The sequence below is a fragment of the Thamnophis elegans genome, chromosome 10 (genome assembly GCF_009769535.1).
Source record: "Thamnophis elegans isolate rThaEle1 chromosome 10, rThaEle1.pri, whole genome shotgun sequence".
In the NCBI taxonomy this organism is placed as follows: Eukaryota; Metazoa; Chordata; class Lepidosauria; order Squamata; family Colubridae; genus Thamnophis; species Thamnophis elegans.
Window position 1 is genome coordinate 26,471,632 of NC_045550.1, and position 22,917 is coordinate 26,494,548.

Consider the following 22,917-nt stretch of genomic DNA (forward strand, 5'->3'; position numbering starts at 1 on the left):
CCAAGCACTATCATAGGAGCCCTAACATATAACCCTTTCCATAGCCGTGGAAAAAACTCCTGAGATTATTAACTGAGTCATTATTGTACACTCTTTCTGCTACTGTTTTTTCCTAGATTAATCTATTTTTAACCTTTGGCAGTAAATCATAAAGTTGTTCATATGGGAAGTTTACATAGTTTCGCACCAGTTTTTCCCTTTTCAAAATCTTTTCCTGAAGTTGCTTTTGTCACTATGACCATATCAACAGAGGAAAACAAACAAAGAAAGAAACAGAAAACCCTGCCAGATGAGTCTTCCAAGATAGTAATATTAGCTAGGATCAAGTAAAGCAAAAGTCTTGGGAGAGTTTCTGAAAGCCACTTTATATTAAAATGTATTTAACAGAGAAATATGGCCACTCCCCAAGGAAGGTCAGGAACATGGCACACTATGAAGGGAGAATATCCTTCCCTTCTGTTTCAATTATTTCAACATGTTTGCAAAATGATGAGCATCATACCTTGGCACAGCATGCTTAAAATTGCTATAAGTATGGTAATCCATTTAGCATGAAGATTGGCCTTCTTGACAAGCTAGCTTTAGTAAAGAGCAACAACAGCAGAACTGTCGGTTCCCTCCGGCCAAAGCAAATTAACCTAAACATTGGTGCAAAAGGCATTCCTGGGTCTGCCTAGATCAATCAATTTACCTTTTTTCTGAGCTTCATGCATGAATTAAAGGCCCATGAACAGTTTTTTTTTACTTTTTTTAAAAAAAAAAACCATGACTGCCTTTTCCTGTAATAAATATTTTTTTAAATTGATTTCTTCAAAAAAGTGCTGTTGGTCTTCTTTAAGATAGGAATGTTATTTCTAAATCAGGCACACATATTCTGACCAAGCATCCTTTAGCTTAAGAGGAGCATGAGGGAGATTAAGATGCTGCCTACGTAGCAAGTTTATGTAATTGCATTTATGTCTGGTGAGAAAATGGGATTTGCTATAATCAGCTGCAGCTGTTGAACCTAGAGTACAAAAGGTTGGAAATAATCAGCATGTCTGCAATAGATGGTGATCTCAGTTCACTCTCTTCCATTCATGCAACCTTCTCCAACTGTCTCTATATAATGTCCTTTAACAATGTGTTGATTCTTATTAATATACAGTATTGGAATTTCAATATAAAATACTATATTTTAATTTAGAAGCTTTTAGTTTATATTAGCTGCTAGAAAATCTGAAAAATGCAAAAGAAGCTTAGACAAGAGGATAGACTCAGTAAATAGATTGGAAAATAATCAAATTAGTTCATGATATTAAACTTGATGAAGTTTAAAAAACAGTTGAAAGAGTTTATTATTGGAAAGACCAGTTTTAAATGAAAGGCGTTGGTAAAGCAAATGTAAACAATCACAGAATTTCATTTTTTAATAATTAAAAAATAAAATTTTACCCAGATCTGTAAAAGATAAATGCTGTAAAATTTTTGTTTTCTGTGATCTAGAGCACAAGCAATAATAACATAACTTTCCCCTCCTCTCAATGAGGATTTAATTATGTTGCATCAATTGATCCCCACACTTTGGATCATCTGCACCAACTAGCCACACACTTGTTATACTGATGATATCGCAAGCTTCTACAACATGTTAAGCATTAGAGGTATGTTCGGAATTGAATTTGGAAAAATAGGCATGAGTTATTTCACTGTACCTATTGGAAGCTCTTTAGGGTGCCAGTGTTTTTCCTGGACCTTTCATAGTAGCCACATCACCTCAGAAAAATATGCATTTCAATTCAGAGTATAAGGAGGCAACAGGAACAACCCTTTTAAGAAATCACCAAGAGATTTGGCAAGGTCACACCCAGATCCAATGCATTTTTGCCCATTATAGATACAAATACTGAACGCATGTTCAGCTCCATGCACTTGAAAATCCTATTGTCTGAACTGAGAGGTGGCAGCCTGTTTTTTTTCTTTTTGCTACATTCTGTATTTGTAAATGTATAAGCCACCTTCTTTCCCAAAGTTTAAGAAATCCATAATATCTACGCAATCAAGTAAGCTTCTCAGTTTGAGATGCAGTTGCATTTAGATAGCAAAAACTGAAATGGACATCAGCATGCGATGAGAATTTTTTCTAATTATGGTCATCATCTGAATTTACCTAGCAGTCATCATCTGATACTGTACTATTCTCAATTAAACAGAATCACTTCCTTCTAGAACTGTAAACTGCCATTATGCATAGTTTCACTCCATATTAAGACAACCAGAATGGTTGGTATGTGCTGAATGGCACTACCCGTAACATCTTTGGGAAGGTATTTTTGTATTTGTATTTATTATGCATTTATAGGCTGCCCTTTTCCCTGAGGGGACTCAGGGCGACTTACAATAAAAGGGGAAAGGGAGTGTAGGACAAATACAAAAAGAAATGTGAGCGAGAATAAATTAAACAATAAAAACACAACATTCACTCGACATTCGGGAGGGGCGAAAATAAAAACTTATCCCCAGGCCTGACGGGCTAGCCAGATCTTGAGGGCTGTGCGGAAGGCCTGGATGGTGGTGAGGGTGCGGATCTCCACGGGGAGATTGTTCCATAGCGTCGGAGCCGCAACAGAGAAGGCTCTCCTCCGAGTAGTCGCCAGTCGGCACTGACTGGCGGATGGAATACAGAGGAGGCCAGCTCTATGCGATCTGATGGGTAACCTCCTATTTGAGTGTGTCAAGGCTTCCTGCTACTTTTGGGTCCTCAACCTAACCTTGCCTATTAGTTAGTATCTTTCTTCACTCTTCGGATATGAAAACTTGTCAGTGAGACAAATCAGGAATTTCCTAGGAGGCCCCTGCTTAGCAGAATTTGCCTCTCAGTAAATGTCAGAAAAATTAAACTCTTTCTTCATTCATCACTATGATTTTATGCCTCTTTAAAAGATGTGCAGTTTGCTTTTGGAAGGTGTTTATCCACATCATCTCTTTAGCTGAGATGCAAAAAAACATATTGCTTCTATTTGCTTTTATACTTATTTTAACACAGTTGATCTTGCCAATTCATTCTTTAGAATTTCTGAGTGGAATTGATTTTTAAAAAAATATACATTGCAATTCCTCTTCTCTTTCTATTGCTTTTGTTTCTTTTTAACAAATAGTATCTTTCAACTGTTCTATTCTAAGACATATGAATCATCCTATCAAAAACAGCCAGGAATATTTTTTTTTATTAATCCTTATTAAGTGCAACTCATTTTCATCCCATTAGAATACCGCAGAATTTATTTCCAACAAACAAATCTCTCAATGATATCCAAATAGTCAATATCATTTACGTTGTCTATTTCCATTTCCAATATTTTTTATAGACTGGAAGTATAGATGAATTCATCACTTAAGCTTTTATGGTCATGAGCTTCCTTCTTAAATTTGCAAAGTTTGTAGTAATATATTTATAAATGTTCTTTGTGGTATCATTTGGCCCTACTTATATTAGCAGAAAATAATAATTGTCAAGGAACTGAATAAATTAAGAAGTTGCTTTGTCACATCCCTAATCCTTGCTCTGGAGAGATAACATCCTTTATAATTTAATTAACATTTATAATTTAATTAATTAATTAAAGGAAAGAATGGCTGTTAATTGACTTCAAGAAGACAAATTATTGTCAATGAAGCCAGCTTGCTAACAACAGCTAATTTCAGATTTATACTCCACATTCCAACAAATGAGAACTATCTGACCTTGCTAGCCTCAGAATCTGATTGAATCCAGTCCCTCCTTCTGCTGGATATTAAAAAAAGCATAAGGAGTCCTCAACTTACAACTACAATTTAGCCTGAAATTTTGGTTGGTATGTTACGTGAACCATGTGGTCATTAAATAAAGCACATGGTGGTAAGTCCAAATCTAGCTTATCCAATAGGCATTTGTTGCTGGAAAATGACAAAAATGTCATAAAATGTGATCAGGTACAGGATGCTGCAACTGGTCCTAAATGTAAGCCAGTTCCCAAGCACCCGAAATGCAATTACATCACCAGAGAGGTGGTGAGGAAATCATAACTCCGAGGACAAGTCATAAGTAACTTTTTCAAGTCTGTCATAAATTTGAATGGTCATTAAGCAAGGGTTTCTAAGCCAAGGACTACCTGTAAAGCTGCTTAAAAACAAAGTGTTGGGTCACTTTGAAAGGCAACTGTAACATTGAGAGTAAATAATGAATCTTGGAAGCTGTTATAACAATTCCCACCCTTATTTATACTCAGTTAATTAAATCAGAATCTCTGAGCAATTTGAAATGATTCTTCCCAGCTCTCTATCCACCTGGGCTAAGTTGCCACTGAGGTAAGCTGACAACTGACTCACTATCTTTTGTTTATGTCTGTATTTTCTTTCATTTGTTTCCTAGTTTCCCTGGAAACTTATACAAAACTCCAGTAATCCATAATGAGAGACTGACAAAGAATAAGGTTCTCTGTCTCTATAATAGTTTTAAGAAGCTATGTGTAGTTCCCAAGATGCAGAGAAGTTCAGGGAATTATAGCACAGAAATATATAGTTTTAAGTAATTTCTGTTTTTGTACAAATAGATAAAACATGAGGCTAGGATGTTTTTGTATTTGTTTGCCATACTGACCTAAATCTAATTGTATCTTACTCTCTATACAAGTCAGAGAATTGGATGTAGATGTAGCTTTTATATATTCTTCAGCCCGCACTCATAAGATACAAAGTCTTGTAGAGAATCTTTTGGTGAACTGTAATTACAGTGAGCATAGGCCTTGAAGGACAGAGAGAATATTTGTTACTAAGGCAACAAACAAATAAATACATCTTGACTCCAAGGCAAGAAAGTGGTTTATGAAAATGTCTCAGTCAGATCTTCCCCTTAATTCATATGAAGATAAAAAAGAGAGGAAGGAAAACACATTCAGATTTTGTTACTACAATTGTTTTAAGTAGCCTTAGGCCTGCATGGTGTTGGTTTCTTAGTTTGGTCTACTTTATAGGGCTGATAGTAATATTGGTAATTATTTTCCCAGTCCCATCATGGAAACATCTAATAAAAGTTTGTAGAACACCATGCAGAGGTGGTTTGTTGCCGGTTCGCAGTGGTTCAGGCGAACCGGTAGTGGCAGCGGCACGAGGCTCCGCATACCCACTCAGACATCATCATGGTTCCGTGCATAACCTTGTGTATGCGTGTGTGCGCACGCGTTCCCTCTACTGAACCGGTAGTGAAGATAATAGGATACCATTACTGACAACATGGCCATATCGTTATCTTGTAGTCTGCACTATTGGACTTTATTTTGGATATTTTTGCTTTGAAGAAGTTGCCTGCTGACACATACAATGTGTGCAGTCCTGTATACACATTTTACATACAGACTTAGGAAGGGTGGAGTGTAAATTCTGACTTGATTTTTTTGTTGATTCATTTGTTGGATGATATTCTCAGGTTTTTCTTAACACTAAATTTCAAAAGCAGCATACTCTTTCTATTCTGCTTCTTTAAAGTCCAATTTCTGCTTCTTTAAATTATAATGTCACAAGAGTACCATTACTGATGTTTGTAGTTATAGACACGTCATAACATCTGAGTTTCTTTTTCAAAACTTTCACAGCTATTTCTTCTAAGTGGTAATCTGTGGTATATTTCTTCACTGCATGTCCCTTTATATTGATGTTCACAAGATAAGGAAGATTATGTATTTATTTATCCAATTTATATACACCCCCTCCCTCATTTCATCAAACAAAGTGACTATGGACAGCTAGCTTAAATAGTCCAAAAATACCTAATACCATCAATCGTTAAAATCATTAAAACCATAAAAAGGACTTGAAAAACAGAACAACAAATAAACAACAGATGAAAGGATGTTAATAATACTGGAGCTACCTCACTAGTTCCCCCTCCCTCTGGGGTCTAGGCCTACTGGCATAATCAGGTCTTAAGGCACCTTCAGATACTCACAAGAGTCGAGGCTGACCTCACCTGAGAGAGAAGATTCCACAGCACAGGCAACACAGCAGAAAAAGCCTGCTGCTTAGGACCCACCAAATGTAGCTTCCTAGCATTCATAACATGCCATCTTTGCTAGATTTGTGAGATTGGCAGATGAAATCAGAGAGAGGCAGTCTCTCAGATAACCCAGTTCTTGCTATGAAGGCTTTAAAGGTGAACACCAGTACCTTGAATTGGACCTGGGAAAAAATCAGTACAGCTCATGAAGCAGAGATGTAATGTGTATTCACCAAGATCACACATAAATGCTCACACTGCTGCATTTTGCACCAGCTAAAGTTTTTAGATGCTCTTCAAGGGCAGCCCATGTAGAGTACACTGCAATAGTCCAACTAGAAAGTGACCAGGATAAGAGTACTGTGAGTCCCTTCTGTCCACTAACAGGACTAGGAACATTATCAATAATGTACCTTCCTCATATAATAGATGCAGTGAGCATCAATGCATTTTCAGTATGTTCCAGTTTCTAATCAGTCCCAGTTATTTTTAAGAATCTGATGCAGATAATCTGATTGTTGTTTGACTTGGGTAGTATATAATTCTATAAAAATAATGTATAAGTGTATAATATTTTTGTAGTCAGGTAAAAATAATTAAGAAAATGCCAAGCATTTTGCCAAGCATTTAGCATTTGGAAAAGTTGTCTTTTCTCCATGAGAAAGTTTTATGCTCTCTAGAAATGCATCAGCCACATACATGCAATGAAGCATAAAATAAATAAAAAAATCAACCAGAAAAACAACATTCTTAAATTAATACCTGAAATAAAAGCTATCCCCCAAATATTCTGGTAAACAGCTTAAAGAAACCCCAGGAAGTTGTCACATGGCATATTATTTATTATAGGATATCTCTAGTTGCAATACAATAGTTTCATGAACTATCTCTAGTTCATGAAACTAAATATGCAGTGCCTCTTTGTTTGTTATCCAAGATCCTTGAAAGATAGGTCAGAAGTACAGATTTAAAACAATACATTGCATCCCACCATTTCCCTTTCATGTAGAGGAGAAAAGAATCCAGACTAAGAGGTTCTTGGCTGCCAGGGAGGGCCACTTAACTTGCTCCCACTCACCTCAGGTCTACCTGGGTAACTTCTTTTAAGGGCTGTAGAAACTTTAAGGTTTCTATCTGCAAAGAAATCCAAGTTAACTTCCTTCCACAAAGATAATTAAAATAGTGTAGGATAATTAAGGAAATAGTGAATCATGTAATTTGAATAGTAAATAAAATCTGAAAACATTGTTCTAATAGTATCTAGTGCTGAGATAAGATACTTTAACCAAGTAGGGCTGATTGAATAACAGCAGGGTCAATGAGTCAGTCAGGAACTGCCCAAGAACAGTGAGAAACAAGATAAAGGTATTTTGCCAGGTTATATATTGTTCAGCTGAATGACTTTAATATTCTTTCTCTGATCAATGAATAAGAAGGCATGGAATATATCGGCATATAGTTTCAGTAAATGAGAATAGATAGAACAGTTCCTACCAGTAGCCTGGTACATTTACAAAGAAAGGTAGCTGAGCTATAACTAGCCAAGCTAAGAAATCAAACAGCCATCTTGGCTAACTTCAAGGGGATTTTAAGAATAACAAAAGAAAGAGGGGGGGGGGAGCCAAGCTTCCTGAGGTACTATTGCACAGAAAGACAAAGAACTGAGTGGGAGGGACTATGAACTGCCTGGAGCAAAGCAAGAAGTTGTACAAAGTACAGACACAGTTTGCTTATAGTGGCATGACCATGCTATGCCTATGTAAGGGCCTGTAATATGGGGACTCCATCGCCCTTATATGTTATCTGACCATGGTTGCTAATATGTAGGCCTGGCGTTCCATCTGTACTGAACTGCTAGTAGGGCTAGGCAAATAAGCTGGAGAGGGTTTTAATCATAGCAATGCTGCAAGCTAAGTCCTATTCTTGAAGCTGTGAAGAAGTGATGATCTCATAAAGGTTTAGGATAGTCCACGGGTGTCAAACTCATGGCATCATTTTGCAGTCACATGACGTTTCATGATGTTTTTTTCCCTTCGCGGAGCTGGGGTGGACGTGATCTGCATATGATGCATCCAGGCTGCCAGTTGGATACCCCTGGTCCGATAGTCACTCTATGGGTCTTTTCAGATCATTTAATCATACAGAAAACCCCTCCAGTTGGGGAACTGCTGCCAAATAATTCATACAGCTCTTCTATACAATATATATATTACTGTTCAACTCAGGTTTGTGCAGAATTACAGGGTTTAATTTTTTTGTGAAATAAAATTATGGGGAACATTGCAGATCTCATTATCTAACAAAAGGTAATAGAAGACTGATAAATCAAACCAGTTATTCAGCTTTTATGTTTATTCATAAATTATCATGTGTATGGTACATTAGATAAGAAAAGAATCAAATTCCAGATAAACTGAAGATATCATGCTGGTGTGTTTTTAATCTCCAAGCCATCTGTCAGGATTCAAGTCTGAATGTAGGGTTTTAAAAACTGGTCTTTCAACTTCAAGCACTGGCCAGGAAGACAATAATCCCCCTTCTCCTAGTAGTTTAATACATAAAATGGGCAAAAGATGTACTACATGAAAGTCAGCAGATAGCAGCCTTATAATGAATTAGGGCAAACAGCCCTTGTCATGTTTCCTTTCTACTCTATAGTAATGCAATAGTATGCTTTTTATTGAAACAAAACAACCAAGGAGCTGCCATTCCTTTTTCCAATTTCACAACTTGTATCCATTGACCTGTCCTGTTTTGTTCTTAAGGTATCATTATTATTGACCTGTCAGGATGCCAGTCCATTACTGTTACAGACTGCTCCTTTAAGTTGTATGGGCAATTATGATAAGTAAGGTTTCCAATCCAGGTGAAGCAGATCAACTAATTTATGGTATCATCTACCAAGCCTTCACTGGCTTTTCAAAGTCATTTTACATTATTCCATCATCCATATAACTTTTGGAGATAATATACAGCAACACCAGAGAAACAACAATTCTTAAGGTAACTCTGGGATGATTCTACTCCGTAGAAGAAACAGGGGAACTACAAATGCAGCAAAGATGGCTTATCAAATGTTAAAGTGCACTAGATTGTGCACCTTTGGATTGGGCACCTAATGGATTGTTATCTAAGAGCTTTCTATCTGGCATATATGTACATTTGTAAACCACCCAGAATCACTTAAGTAAGATGGACAGTGTAAAAATTAGCTTGATAGATGATAGATAGATAGATAGATAGATAGATAGATAGATAGATAGAGATAGATAGATAGATAGATAGATAGATAGATAGATAGATAGATAGATAGATAGATAGATAGATAAATAGATAGCTGAAATGTGTTTGAATTTTAGTAGCTCAAGTGGGAAAGAGAAAGGAAGAAAAGGAAGGAAGGAAGGTAGAAAGAAAGGTAATTTTCATTCAAAACAGAATCATGTTACCTCTAAAATAATGTAACATGAGACAGTGATGGCCATCAATTCAGAGAGCTTTAAAAGGAAACAGACAAATCCAGGGACAAAAGCTACAATTTAAATCTGCATTAGTCACACCCATTGTACATATAAACAAGTAAATTCTCCTTTGAGACAAAGTTGGTTCCTGGTAATTTCATGGAGACATCTATGTAATTTTCTTGGCAACTGTACAATGTGCTTGATTCTGCCTTTTTCCATGACATTTTTTCAATTTTCTATTGTAATCTACAACCCTGGTATTTCCTAGTGATTTCCCTCCCAAGTACTATTTCTGTTTGGCATATTGAGATCAGTCGAAGTTGGTTAGGCCTTACTACATATAGTATTAACCCCATAATAATGTGGTATTCATATATCACTGCTGAAGAGCACATGAGAGGATTGTGCTCTGCTCATATCTTACATTTGAGCACTATCCTGGATTCATCTACAAAGGTGATTTCACAACCCAATGAATCTAGAGCAGGGGTTTCAAACTTGTGGTGCCACATGACATATTGGGACTTTCCTCCCCTTTACTAAGCCTGGCGTGGCCGTGGCCAGCATCTGGGCTGCGAGTTTGACAATTCTGATCTAGAAGGTATTCCTTTGTTGACAGATGATTTAAATAAAGAGTTGATTTAACTGATGATGATGATGATGATGGTGGTGGTGGTGGTGTGTGTGTGTATAATGTATAAGATGTCTACCGTAATAGACATCTTAAATGTATTAACATTCTCTCCCTTTGAATTCATATTTCCCATTGAAGTAGTCTTACTAAGCAATGTTTCTCAACCTTTAAATTTAAGCTATATAGACTTCAACTCTTAGAATTTTGGAAGTTGAAGTCCACACATCTTAAAGTCCAGAGTATATGCTTCTAAAGGTAGGTGTAATGTGGCAATACACTAGTTTCACAGGAAACTATTTGCCTACAGAAAACCTTGGTTTTTCTTCTTCTTCTTTTGCATTTCCTGCCAAAAGGGGAAATACCACAAAATAAAGCTTTTTTCCTGGCAAGAAATATGTGTATTTTCAACTACAAACAATCCAGTAACATGTCTGAGATAGGTCTTTTTTTAATGTGCACTCCATATATTGTATGCTTATAAAAAAGGGCAAGGCTTCAATCATGTTAATCACCTCTGCTCTTTTGATGCTATTGACATACCCTCCCCACCTCCAGATATGCCTAGATAATCTTGATCCAATCATGACTTGATGAACCATGCAAGATATGGAGAATCTTTGCATCCCAGCCACTTAAAGTCTCTACTTTACCCTACGCTTATCAAAGCAGAATGCCAACATTTAGATTGTTGCCTGGAACAAATTCCTGCTTTGCATATATGCCCAACAAATTAATTCATGTTTGAACGGTGGCAATGTTTTACACCAGCATCTCATTTTCTGCAAAGAATATTACTTTTCCCAACCAGAACTTAGGATAGAAATATCCTGGCACTTTTGAATATTTTTCTTATACTATTCTTTTATTTACATTGCACATGGTACTTTCATATCATATATATGATGAAGTTTTCTTATTTATTTAGAATAATACCAGCAGTCTAGGATATCAGGCAGAGCTTGTTTTGATTATCTACCACAGAGGCCAAGACTACACCTGAGACTTCAGCATACAAGCATGTGCTCCAACACCAACTTATGTTTGTTTACAATATAATGGTTTGCTTTTGGGTACAGTGACACAGAGCGGAAAGCTGCAAAGAAACATTCACACTAAATATATAAAAGCATATTCTCAGGCACAATTTCTATCATGTGCCATTATTATTAAAAATAAAACATAATGCAAAAATCAAAGGGAGCTAATATACTGAAAATTGCAGGTTTAAACTTGAGTGAATAAAACACACATTCCAAACAGAACTGTACTGCTCCCTCCTCTTTTCAGCCCATGTTTATATATATGTCCATACAACATGCTCAATCTAAGATAACGTGGCATGACAAACATTTCCTTGCTGTCATCTTATGTGCTCCAAAGATCATTAACAAGGATTTTTAAGCAGAATAGTTATCACAATTTCAATAGCTGTCACACATACACATTCAAACACATACAAATACTTTCACTGTTACCTTTTACACATGATCCAAACTTAAAGCAGGTATTTATGTTTGTTCCACTGGCTATAAGAAGTCTCCTTAACAGCAAATCCATCATCTCAGAATCAACACACACAAAAAGTCCTCATTCAACAAGGACTTTCTTTCTAGTTAGTGAGGTTGGAAATTCAGTCGGAAGCCGGTAGAATGAACTCAGTTCTCTCTTGAATGGCAAAACTGAAGGACTATACACATTTCACATGAATATTCATGAGTTCTTCAACTTTTGTCTGTATCGGGGCTGACATTACAGCTGTTTTCAGCGGCCACAAATTTCTCCAAGAGTTTCTCACTCCCTCCCCTCCCCAGTTCTTCCTCTGTGTTGAAAGAAAGCAGGAGGGGGAGTCTGCCTTTGCTGCTTATTCAGAACAATTTTTTTTCTTACCACTTGGCTTTTCCATCCCCTTTGCTCACGCCTGCTATTCTTCCTTCTCCCGCTTCTTTGATCAGCTTCTGCTGCCTCTGACAGGGGCACATGCAGCAGGGTTATTTAACGGTCCAAGGCCGTGGGAGGGGTTATTTGATGACTCAGGAGAACAGGTCACCACCACCCCAGAAGTCTTTCTTTATCTGCATCTCTTGCAGGGCAATTCTTACAAGTTTCATCTGGGTATTTTATGACCCTTTATCCAAGTATATGCATTGCTTTCTTAATCTTCTAACTTTCAGAAATCAGTTATGTATATCTCATTGTAGGGTCATTTTTCAGAGGGAACTAGTGCCATTGTTATGTACAGAATTACTTACATTCTTTTGAAGTTGCCTGACATACAAGTTATTGGATCCAAATAGAATAACTATTTACAATAGAACATTTCTGTGCCCCTTGTTCTTGCTACCTTTGGTGATTATAAATGCTAGACAAAAGCTATCCTTTCCTGCAGCCCCATGGTTTTGGGATTAGACTTTCCCTCTATAGACATGTAGTTTTGTTTCCATTTTATTTAATTGGTACATTACTATAGCTTGCATACACACTTCATTAAAAAATTATATATATTATATATATATATATATATATATATATATATATATATATATATATATATATATATATATAAAATTTGTCAGATAGATAGATAGATAGATAGATAGATAGATAGATAGATAGATAGACAGACAGACAGACAGACAGACAGACAGACAGACAGACAGATGGACAGATGGACAGACAGACAGATCTTATCAAATTGATCTCCTTGGTCATCATCTGTAAACCTCTGATATACATATTTTTGGATAAACTGAGACTTAACATTAAATTTCTTATTCTCTGTCTTGATTTTATTTCTGTAAATAGAATAATTTATTCAGAGTTCTGAATGGCTGAATTTCAAGGACTCAGTATAACTAAATATAGCCTTTACTGTAAATTAAAACACATCATATCTTGTTAAAAACAAAAAAAATATTAAGGAAATAATTGCTCCATTGCTGGGAGAAAGTGGCAAGAAGGTGACAAGCAACAGAGAGAAAGCAGAACTATTTAACTCATTTTTTTTTTGCATCTGTCTTTACACAAAGGGATAAAACAGTCCAATCTATATGGAGGGAAGTATGCAGTGGAGTACCCCAAGGCTCTGTTTTAGGCCAGTACTCTTCAACATCTTCGTTGATGATTTGGATGAGGGAATAAATGGGTAACTCATCAAATGTGCAGATGACGCCAAGCCAGCAGGAATAGCCAAAACTCCAGAAGATAGGCTTAAGATACAGAAGGATCTGGACAAACTTGAACATTGGGCACTATCTAATCAAATGAAATTCAATGGTGAAAAGAGTAAGGTTCTACATTTAGGCAAGAAAAATGAAATGCACAGGCACAGTATAGGTGGTACCTTGCTCAATAATGGTAACTGTGAGAGGGATCTCGGATCTCTCATTTAAATATGAGCCAGGAGTGTGCAGCAGCTGCCAAAAAAGCCAAAACAGTTCTAGGCTGCATAAACCGAGGGGTAGAATCGAGATCACATGAAGTATTAATACCACTTTATAACATCTTGGTAAGGCCACGCTTGGAATACTGCATTCAGTTTTGGTCACCACGATGTAGAAAAGATGTGGAGACTCTAGAAAGAGTGCAGAGAAGAGCAACAAAGAGGATTTGGGGACTGGAGGCTAAAGCGTATGAGGAACAGTCGCAGGGTATGTCTAGTTGAATGAAAAGAAGGACTAGGGGAGACATGATAGCAGGGTTCCAATATCACAGGGGTTGCCACAAAAAAGAGGGAGTCAAACTATTCTCCAAGGCACCTGAGGGTAGAACAAGAAGCAATGGGTGGAAACTAACCAAGGAGAGAAGTGACTGAAAACTGAGGAGAAATTTCCTGACAGTTAGAAAAACTAATTGGCAGTGGCGGCGGTTCCCGACCAACGATCCAGTCATGCTGAGCAGCGCCCGGATTGCCCCGGCGCCAGTAGACCGGACCCTCTGTACTTCACGGACCTCCACGGGCCCCCACGGTGGTCCCAAGGCGATGGCAGAGGTTCCCGACCAAGGACGCGGCCTCTGCACCGGGATCCCATCCCACCGAGTGGCGCCCGGATTGCCCCAGCGACAATATACTGGGACCTCTGCCCTTCATGGACCTCCCCGGGCCCTGGCGCCAGGCACAAGCCAATGGCAGAGGTTCCCAACCGAGGACCGAAGTCTCCGCGCCTGAATTGGGATCCCATTCCACACGACTCCATGCGTGTGAGCTGCCCGGTTTGGCAGACTCGAGTAGACCAGACCATGTACCGTTTGCGGATGTCCCCAGGCCCCAACATGGGGACCGAAGCGCCAATGCCGGTTCCCGACCAAGGACCGCGGCCTCCCCGTCGGGATCCCGCTCTGCATTTTGTATCTGTCTTTACACAAAGGTACAAAACAGTCCAACTATCAAAAATAGCACCACAAAAATCAGATTAGGAAGACAAGTTGAAATAAGGAAGTAAATGGTAAGTGAGCACCTGTCTACCCTAGATGAGTTCAAATCACCAGGACCGGATGGATTACATCCCAGGGTTCTGAAGGAACTTGCAGACGAGATCTCAGAACGACTGAACTATATCTTTCGGAGATCCTGGAGCACCGGGCAACTGCCAGAGGACTGGAAAAGAGCTGATGTGGTTCCCATCTTCAAAAAAGGAAAAAGAAATAGATCCAGGAAACTACAGACTTATCAGCCAGACCTCAATACCGGGGAAGATTCTAGAAAAGATAACCAAGCAACGAATTAGCGAACATCTAGAACTAAATAAAGTAATAGTCAAAAGCCAACATGGGTTTGTCAAAAACAGATCATGCCAGACTAATTTTATTGCATTCTTTAACAAAGTGACAAAATTAGTGGACCAGACGAATGCCATCGATATAGTTTACTTGGATTTCAGTAACGCATTTGATAAGGTAGACCATAACCTACTACAAGATAAAGTAGAAGAATGTGGGTTGGACAGCATCTCAACCAGATGGATTCGTAAGTGGCTGACCAACCGCACTCAATGTGTAGTCCTCAATGGAACTGCATCTACATGGAGGGAAGTATGCAGTGGAGTACCCCAAGGCTCTGTTTTAGGCCCAGTACTCTTCAACATCTTCATCAATGATTTGGATGAGGGAATAAATAGGGAACTCCTCAAATTTACAGACGGCACCAAGCTGGCAGGAAGAGCCAATACTCCAGAAGACAGGCTTAAGATACAGAAGGATCTTGACAAACTTGAACATTGGGCACTATATGATCTCTTCTACTTGTATTATGAATTATCCATATACTACTTATCAATGGCTGCATAATTTTGTTTATTTTATTTTTTATAACCACAGCTATTCATTTATAACAATTATTACCACAGTTGCACCTGTATTTCTGCTGCAACTTAAATACAATGGCAACTTTTTAGATCGTAAATGGAGAATTTAAAATATATAAAAAGCCACCATAAAATAGGAAGAGGATGTTCATAACCTATCAAATAAAATAGCTATATGAAGAAATGGATCTATTGGGAATTGAAAGGAAGAAACTAAGCTGTAAAGGGGAAAACCCTGAGATATCTAGAAGAAAGGCTTACAGTTTGCAAACTGAAGACGTCTGCTCTAATGTACAATTTCAACATAAGTTGTAGAAGATCAACAGACTATAGAAATACTCTAGACCTCTGGCTCCTGATGAATTACATTATTTTCGGAAATTAGAATTATTCTGGTGTACAAGTGATTATCTGAATGTATAAAAGAAGACATAATTTAATAATTGATAATATGTTTAATAAATAAAATTGATTTTTTAAAAACTTAGCTGTTGATCTCATGCTTGTTCATTATTATAATACTATCTAATGGAGGTAGTGCCTGTAGTGCGCACATGCACACTGGGGTGGGTTGCGCATTGCATTATGGGCACAGCATGCCTTCACATGATCCTCCTGCACTCCCCCCATTATGACACGCGAGCCAAAAAAGGTTCGCCATCGCTGGTATAGGTGGTACCTTGCTCAATAGTAGTAACTGTGAGAGGGATCTTGGAGTCCTAGTGGACAACCATTTAAATATGAGCCAACAATGTGCAACAGCTGCCAAAAAAGCCAACACAGTTCTAGGCTGCATAAATAGAGGGATAGAATCAAGATCACGTGAAGTGTTAATACCACTTTATAAAGTCTTGGTAAGGCCACACTTGGAATACTGCATTCAGTTTTGGGCGCCACAATGTAGAAAAGATGTGGAGACTCTAGAAAGAATGCAGAGAAGAGCAACAACGATGATGAGGGGACTGGAGACTAAAACATATGAAGAACGATTGCAGGAAATGAAGACCTCCAATCCTTTCCAACTCTGTTATTATATTGTATATCAACATAGAATATTAACTACAAATGAATCCAACTATGTTATGTCTATGTCAAATCCCAGGGTTTAAATCCCAAAATGGCTGTTTTGTTGCAATGGACTTTTGCTTTTTCCCCAATAGGAATTGGGAGGGCACAAGCACCCTCTTTACTTAATGGCCTTGATCACTTCAAGCTTTTTGCTTCCTGCCTTACCAGCTTCAGCCCTCACATCAAGATACTTTCCACTCATGTATTTGTTGCTAACTGAGGAACATGGTTTACAAACAATTATGTTTACAATATTTTCATCTCATACTTTAATATTTGAGTATATATTAAATATTTTATAAATAACATACAACTATGAAGTATTTATAGTTGTCAACCATGTGGTGGGTATATTTTGTCCATTTTCTACTAAGATTAATTACACAGGTTGCCCATGCTATTTTATAGAGGGGTGTGTGTGTGTATGTGTGTGTGTGTGTGTGTGTGTGTGTGTGTGTGTGTGTGCTACCCATTATAATTGTCATGTTCAGACCTTTCATGCACTTGACCTTATTGTACCTCCCCAGCATTTGTTAGGATTGGGGTGGGTTATAAACTTATTTTAAAACTTATATTTATTGTAAAATAAACAAAACATAGCTTGTAAGTGGGATGTCCCATCTAGCATGATTTTTATCTCCAAACAGAAAAGACTAGTATAATTATCTTCCACCCATCAGCACAAAAATCACATTTGCTTTTTAAAATGCACAGTATTTGTTGAAATGACACCTGGCAAGAATATTCCACCACAGTTAAAACATGGCTGACATTTAACCCTGCTAGAAAGATCATCTGGATACATCCCTCCCACTGATACTGATGTATGTTTCTTTCTTAGCTCAAAGTGAACTTACAAATTTCCAGGAATTCCAGCCAGCATAAGAGATGCTTGTACATGTAGTTCAACAAGCTCTGCAAGATTACAAATTCCCAGTTATTGGTCTAAAAAGTAGATTTTGCTATAGAATTGCACAATTTTTATTGAGCTATATTGAGGTAATTGAAAAACCAACTATGATTAAATATGTCACCTCTTAGAATCCACTTGGGACACTTCACCATTTGAGAGCAGATCTCCAACAGAAATATTCCTGAATATGCAGCACGTTTATTATAATTACTGAATGGCAGTGGTGAGCAGGATGGTGATGGTAAATTTATTTCTATTAATATGGTAATATTGGAGTGTTTCTATTAGATACTAGCTACAGTTATAATGGTTTCCACCAAGATTCCCGCTGGAACAGAGGTTTAATCTCATTGGTCGAAGGGTCTGACAGCTCCCTATAAAAGGGCTGCTAACAGACTCAACCTTCGCTGGATTGTACATACTTGTTTTGTTACAATAAAGAGCTGTTGTTGCCTTTAACCTGAGTGTGCCTTTCCATTACCCGATCTAACACTGGCGACAAAGGTGGGATTAGGAGGCAACTAGGCAAACCAAAAAGAGCGTAGCAATCCAGCAAGTAAATCCAGCCCGGAGCTCAGCATGGCTTCGAGCAGCCATTTTTGAGCAGCAAACTCAAAATACCCACAGAACACAAAATGGCCATGCACGCATCACCAACTCCATATGACTTAGTTCAAACCTCTGCAAGCTGCGGAGGAGACCATACCTGATCGTCCTGCTGTTTCCACGATGCTATCTGCCAGCACTGCAAGCGAAAAGGGCACATTGCCAAGGTTTACAGAAGCAAGCACCCCACAATGACCTGGCAGCCCAGAAGCCAACACCAGAGTCACCTACCACACCTCAATCGGCCAAGTCCTCACTAGGTGGCCAAAAAAGCTGAAGGTCACAGTCCTCATCGAGGACTCTCCATGCGAGATGGAGATCAACACGGGGTCATCACTGACCATCATGCTGTGGTCTACACCCAAGCAAGCTATCCCTAGCCTGAAGAAGCAGCATCTACGCACCCCTGACATCCGTCTTCGTGATTACCAGGGGAACCAAGTCCCCATCATGGGCCAGAGCACCTTCCGGGTGCAATTCAAAAATTACAGTGGCCAGCTCCCAGTGATGGTGGTCAATGGCGACCTGCAGAGCCTCCTGGGGCTTGACTGGTTTGAAGCCCTGGGCCTAGAAGTGACTGGTATCAACGCCTTGAAAGATGAGAGTGCCGAAGCAATTTTTAAGGAGTTCGAGGACGTCTTCAGCACCGGTCTGGGTAAGTATGTGGGGACTCCAATCTCATTTAATTTGGACCCCAACATAGCCCCCATAAAGCTAAAACCCAGGAGAGTACCTTTCGCTCTCCACCCCAAAATTGATATGGAAATTGACAAGCTCGTAGGCCAGGAAATCCTAGAGCTGGTTGATCACGCACGCTGGGAGACCCCTATAGTGACACCTGTCAAATCTGATGGATCTGTCTGCATCTGTGTGGACTACAAATGCACAATCAATAAAGTGTTACAACAAAGTGCACACCCTGTACCCATTGTACAGCATTTATTGCATTCTTTTTTAAAATATTTGTTTTTATTTTTAATTTAAAATAAACACAATCCTTCTTTACATGCTGTAGAAAGTGTATCAGTTGGTTACAAAAAGACTTTCATGCATCTCTTCCACAGTCAACAAACATAATTCATATTAACTCAAGCATTTTAACTCAAATATTTAAACATATCACCATCATATCTCCATTTTCATTTGACTATAATTGTTTAAGCGTCCTTCATCATAACAGCTCCCTATAAAAGGGCTGCTGTCAGACTCAACCTTCGCTGGATTGTACATACTTGTTCTGTTACAATAAAGAGCTGTTGTTGCCTTTAGCCTGAGTGTGCCTTTCCATTACCCGATCTAGCAGTTTCCTTTTATGTCAGTTTGTTCTCATTTATGATAATTTGCTACATGTTCCACTTTTATATTTTTAAACATCCTAGAGGTAGTGAGACTTGTCTTTTTCATTATGAACTATTGTGCAACAGACTGAGATATTAGCCTAGCATATTACTGCCATGTATCAATTCTTTTTCAGTGGTGAGGAATCATGAGAAAACTCTATTTTGCAGTTCCTCAAAAGAGCTGTGAGGAGACAAAAATGTGGAAGTGTAATAAAAACACATTTTGAGACTAGCAATTCTATTTAAGGGATAAGCTTCTATAAGTAGAAATATTGTGTCTTAAATAAAATTCATAATTTCAAAAGGTGCTGCCAGATTCTTTCTAAGTTTGCTTACTATAAACTAACATAGTTCTTCCCTTGATATTCAGGAAAAAATACTGAAATTTGAAAAATTAGGATCTGGAATAAGGACGGTGCTAGGAAACAAATGTAAACTCAGTTTTTCAGTTAAAGAAAAACAGTACACACACAGTACAAGAATACTCAATTACAGGTTAGTCTAGCTTTATCTCCGATATTCAGAATTAACTTTCTATAAAATGTAATCATAGATTAGATTCAAACTGAAATGATTACAATCCTGTGTTGAATCTCAGCTCTTTACTCTTTGGGCTAAGATTCCAGAAACTTAGCCCAATCATTTTTTTGTTAACTTTCTTAAATAATATTCTCTATCTATTTACAGGATAATGCAAATTTTTCTTTTTAGACACATTTTAGTATTTTGTGCCAACTACAAGTAGAATCAAAGCAAATGAATCCTATCCTGTAACTCGAGAGAATATAGAAAAGCAATATGATTTAATTCATGATTTAAGCATTTTCCTTAACAAAAAATCCACTGAATCCTGAATAAACGTGTTTTTTTCTTCAAATATGCAGCATTCTTTGAGAGAGAAGGAACAATAATTTTGTAGATTATGAATGTGTAGTTTTTAGTTTCTTTTTGTTTCTGTTTGACTCTGTAGTGCTATCTCTTTCTATAAACAGTAGCTGCATTAGAGTGGTTTAAATTTGCTGAGGAAGTCACCATATGTTCTTCCTTGAAGCAAAACTTTGGGGAAGTTACCAAACTTAAAGAAAAAGTATACTTTAAATAGAAATACAGAACATATCTTGTGTCCCTAGTACAGATCACAAGAATATCAGAGTTTATATATATATATTTACTCTAACAGCATTTGAAAATACTCATTATAGGACAGGGGGTAGAACAGCACTGTCTCCTGGTTGGTTATTTATTTATTTAAGTAAAACTTTGTATATTTGAGAAAATATTCATATGGGAGAAACATATAAAGGTAGATAGCTTAAGATGAGGAAGCAGATATAGTTTATACTCCTTGGAAATCCATAAAACTTCTATCAGAACATTTATTTATAGCCATGGCTTCTGCTATCTTCTCGTTCTCTTTTTCCTCCCTCTTTCTCTCACTGCATATGAAGACAAATTATGAGAAACCCAGTCATGTTATTTCAAAGGAAACTAGTCCAGAGAAAATGTTGAACATGGAAATGCCCACTGTTTTTATGAATGTGTTTATGTAACAGATCATAAAAGAGTTTTATATATTGTAATCATGTAAAATATATCTCAGCTGTATCAATCAGGGATGTGCAGTCAGGGGAGGCAGGGGAGGCAGGGCCTCACCACTGTCATCATGACAAGAAAAAAAATGTAAAAGGAAAAAGGCTGAGGTAGTTGCTGCCAGAGTCACAGTTGGATGACTCTGCTTAGTGTTTAAATGTTTAAAAAAGCCTCTAAAAAAAGTGCCCTCTACAGGAAGAGGCGGGAGAACCACGTGCCTCATTTAGTCTATCTTTATGATCACTTGAGCAAAGTTAAGCAAGGGTTAAAAGCCGAAAAATTCCTTATGTAGATGAGGCACGTGGTTCTCTCGCCTCCTCCTGTAGAGGGCACTTTTTTTAGAGGATTTTTTAAACAGTTAAGCAGAGTTATCCATTGGAGACTCTGGCAGCAGCTAACCCAGTTTGACCTCAGTAGCTCTTGCCTTTTTCCTTTTACATTTTTACATTTTCATCATGGCAGACAAGAGCAGAGTTGAAATCCTCTGTGAAACAGCTGGAAAAGGTATGTGGATTGGAGGGAAGGGGAGGGATTCAAAATTAATGTAATTTGTAAGTAATTGTATTATTGTAAGTAATTTGTGTGTTTGTGTTTTACCCCCCTCTGTTGGCAGGCGGGCTGGCACTTTTTTTTAATGTTTTGGCAACCCAAAACTGTTAAAGCGAGGAGGCTGACCATTCAGCAGGCACATTTATAATCATTTTCCGATTCCTGTCTAAGGGGAACCACTTTAAGTGTGGCATGTCTTCATTAATATAATCTGCCCCTTTCTCCTTCTGATGCTCTATGATGCCCGTGGGACGCCTCTATGTCGGACACAGCAGCAGGGCTTCAGTGGGGCTTTTGGAAAGATGCGCTGGGGCTTTGGCGGGGCTTTCTGAAAGCCCCGCCAAAGCCCCGGCACTGTGTCCGACATAGGGCGGCTTTTGCCCGCTTGCCTCACCAGCCATAAACTTCACCGCACGTCACTGGTATCAATGGTATCTATATGATTCAAATGTGAATCTAAACTTGTAAATCCATGAAATCCATGAGACCATGAATCAGTTCTCCCCAATTGATATGAATAATTTACACATTTTTACCCTTGTTTAGGATACATAGTTTGGTGGACTATGAGAAAAAAATCCATAAAATTTTAGGAGACAACATTATTAAATATTATTTCAACATCAGATGATAATTAAAATCTCCCATCCTTGCCATTTAATTATCTAGGGACCAGGCTAAAAATATAAAAATAGCCTTTATAATTAAAAGCCTAGTGTAGATAGCATTTGCCAATAAATTAAATAAAATTGATTGTACTAAAACTTTACATATTATTTTATAAAACACTGGATCTTCTTCAGGATGAAAGGACCAAAACTGTGGACTATTAATCTCCTAATAGTCTAAAATTTGAAAATGAAAAATGAACCTTTTAAATAATTCATATAGTGCAGGATTTCAAAAATTCATACTCAAACTATATTAGATTTTAAAGGACACGAACAACTCCTGAAATTGCTCCAGAAATAGATAATTACATAGCTGATAATCTTCTGGTGTTACATAATTTAATCAGTATACTAAGATCCCAGTGAACATTCCAGCTATTGCATTGTGCATAAAACCCAGTTTCCATACCACTTTCAAGTGCAAACCCGTGAAGTATTTTACAGTAATCCAGCTTCATTGCAATTAAAACATGTATCATTAAATCTAAAAATTCTCTAAAAATTGTTGCAACCTGAAGAGAAGAAAACACAAGCCATCCTAACCTAAGAGAGTTAAAAGAATTTCGGCATTTAATGAGGCTCCTTCCTCCACAAAATTCTTTCATAAAATGAGTGATTTCTTGCATAGTTAGGACAATTAAATTTCAAGGCAGAAACTGCGTTACTTGGGATATACACTACCACAGCTGACTTTGTCCAAAATATATTCACTTTCTATTGAAACAAAAATTTGAAATGTTCTCTTCAAATTTTGAAAAAATCTGATCACAATCCA

The 22,917-nt window shown here is 37.7% G+C and overlaps 1 protein-coding gene across 2 annotated transcripts in view; it reads right to left on the reverse strand.

The window, feature by feature from the left end:
- Positions 1-22,917, reverse strand: part of ENTPD1 (ectonucleoside triphosphate diphosphohydrolase 1) — a 56,530-nt gene that overhangs the window by 28,018 nt on the left and 5,595 nt on the right. Inside the window, exon 1 of one of the 2 annotated variants that reach the window (XM_032225291.1) lies at positions 11,993-12,066. The exons of the other annotated variant lie outside the window; for it this stretch is intronic. The gene's annotated coding sequence lies outside the window, so the exon portion shown is untranslated. Of the gene's footprint in view, positions 1-11,992; positions 12,067-22,917 lie in introns of those variants that run through there. 2 annotated transcript variants of the gene reach the window in all.